The following is a 2,335-nucleotide window of genomic DNA, read 5'->3' as shown; positions in this document are numbered from 1 at the left end:
AGTATAAAGTAGGTACTCAGTAAACAGAAACAGTGAAATTAAATCTGCCATAATTGAAATTCCACATGCAAGATGGATAAACATTTTCTCAGCTGCTTCTAAAATGTATGTTATGTTCAACAAACTATGACCCTCCTAAGAAATTAGTGCAATTTTCATAGTCATTTGTCAGTGCCTATTTTGTGCCCAATTAATGAAATGCTAAAGGGGAACCAGGGTGATGTCAAGCAGTGGGTAAGTGAGGTTTGAGAAAGGAGAGAAGATTAAGAAGGAAGGATCACTGTGTGATTCACGGAGAGCTATAACATGTCCCTGTGGTAATATGTCAGGAAGATCAGGCTGCTACAACCCAGCCCACGGGAGGGGTGACTTCCTCTCGGGTGGAGGTGAACGTGCAGTGGCTGCCATCCCGGCTCTGGAGCTGCCCTCGGCTCTGATTCACAGTGTTGCCATTTACTCTGAGTCTTAACCTCTCTGAGGCTCAGTTTTCTCATTGAGAAACAGAACGGCAGCTTTTGCATGGTAGAGTTGCCTAAAATTGAAACAAATTCATGTATTTAAAACATTTTGAGGAAGAAGGGGTGGGTCTTGGAGCTCCAGCGACGCAAGCTGGCAGCCACCACGGACTCGAGAGTACAAGTCCCTCGCATGTTCTGACTGTTGGAAGAACTCGAAGAAGGCCAGAAGGGAGTAGGAGACCGCAGTTAGCTGAGGTCTAGAAGATGACGAAGACATGGCACTTAAGAGATGGATGGGGATGGTAATTGGCTTCCAAGAACAATTCATGAAAACCGAAGAGACAGCCTTAAGATAGAATGTGGACCTAAATACCCAGAAGCACTCCCCTTTGTAAGATTTGTAACAAAAATTTGATATGAATGGAGTTAATAGTTCTGACGGAGGGGTGGACCCAAGAGCCATATCAGTGCTAGCAAAATGGCAGAATCTGTATAGCATCAAAGTTGTTCTGTAAGAGCTTCGGCGCTTAATGATGTCTAAAGAAAATATGAAACTTCCTCAGCCTCATGAAGGACAGTGTTACAACAATTAATCAAAAACCCCACAGGCCCTCCCCACCAGCCCCCATCCCATTTTGATTTAAACAGTCTTCATTTTCCACAGTAGTAAATTATCTAGTTATGTTTTATGGACCTCAAAGTACTGGAAAGGAAGCTCCCATTCAAGACAGTTTATCTTAAGATACTGTAGGTGATACTAATTTTTTGTCCATTTGAATATGTAAGTTGTGCTATAACAAATCATCAAGAAAGTATATTTAAATTGATCCCCATCTGCACTGATGGGGGCACATCTAACTTAACTGTGAAAAGACACATCACACAACCACCTTGCTGCTGATTTCAGGGTCCAATGGCTGCCTTCCCCCTCCCTGCCCCACCTCCGCCACCTGGAGCCCTGGCCTGGGTGGCTGGTTAAGTCGATGTGAAGGCTTCAGGTTGCCGCCTGTGGGACTACCGTTGGGTGTGGGGGTGATTCACCTGTGCCCTGGCTTCTTTTTTAAAAATAAGCGTTCCTCCCCTTTTTCACACTCCTCCGCAGCACTCTACACGCCCCTTTCTTCCTCAGGTAAGGTTGGGAAGAGTCTGACCTCTCTTCCTTTTTTTTTTTTTTTTTTGATTTTAGGGAAGGGTCTATTGTTCAGGGTCTCACTACTAGATCTGGTTCGTAGAGATCTGCCTGTTTACAGCCTCTCAAATGCTGGGATTACAGGCCCGTGCCACCATGCCGTCTAATTTGCTGTCTCAGTGAGCCCAGGGGGCGGGCCGGCGCTGCTTGCAGGCGCTTTAATCCTCTCAGCTATCTGGCTGGCCCTCCTCGTTTAGCTTTGGAACCGCGGTGGGTCATTCATTCTGCACCTGGGAAATGAGTACCAGGCCCTGGGCTGCTGCCTGCTGCCACCATCAGCCAGCGTCTCAGCTCAGGAGTGATGAGGTGAACAGAGCAGCCCCTAGGGTCGCACAGCCCTGCCAGCGCCCCGGGTCCTGGGTGGGCAGACTAGGCGTGGCCACATGAAGACACTAGTAAGCAAGCACAGTCTGTCTGGATTGTTCCCGCGTCCGCACCCACCTAGCTTTGGAGCTGAAGAAAGTTTACACAGGCTTTTGGGCCTTTGTTTGGGCGCCCTTGCATCCAGTTGGGTCCGTCGTGCAGTCTGAGAACTCAAACAGAAAAACCTGACCAGCGTGGACTTTGGTTTTGATGATGCTGTTTTTCACACTTAGCGGGACGGAGGAGGTGCTCAGCAGGCGGCAGATCCCGGGGCTGGTGGCCTAGTCTCCTGGCCCCTGCTGCATCTTCCCACTTTCTGTTCAGG

General features: G+C 48.3%; 1 pseudogene; it reads left to right on the top strand.

The window, feature by feature from the left end:
• Positions 1–220: 220 nt before the first annotated feature.
• Positions 221–1,051, top strand: LOC101591080 (annotated as a pseudogene).
• Positions 1,052–2,335: the final 1,284 nt, after the last annotated feature.

This window comes from Octodon degus, unplaced genomic scaffold (assembly GCF_000260255.1).
Source record: "Octodon degus isolate 3935 unplaced genomic scaffold, OctDeg1.0 scaffold00028, whole genome shotgun sequence".
NCBI lineage: Eukaryota > Metazoa > Chordata > Mammalia > Rodentia > Octodontidae > Octodon > Octodon degus.
The sequence above is the reverse complement of the archived record's forward strand: the minus strand, read 5'-3'. Positions and strand labels throughout refer to the sequence as shown.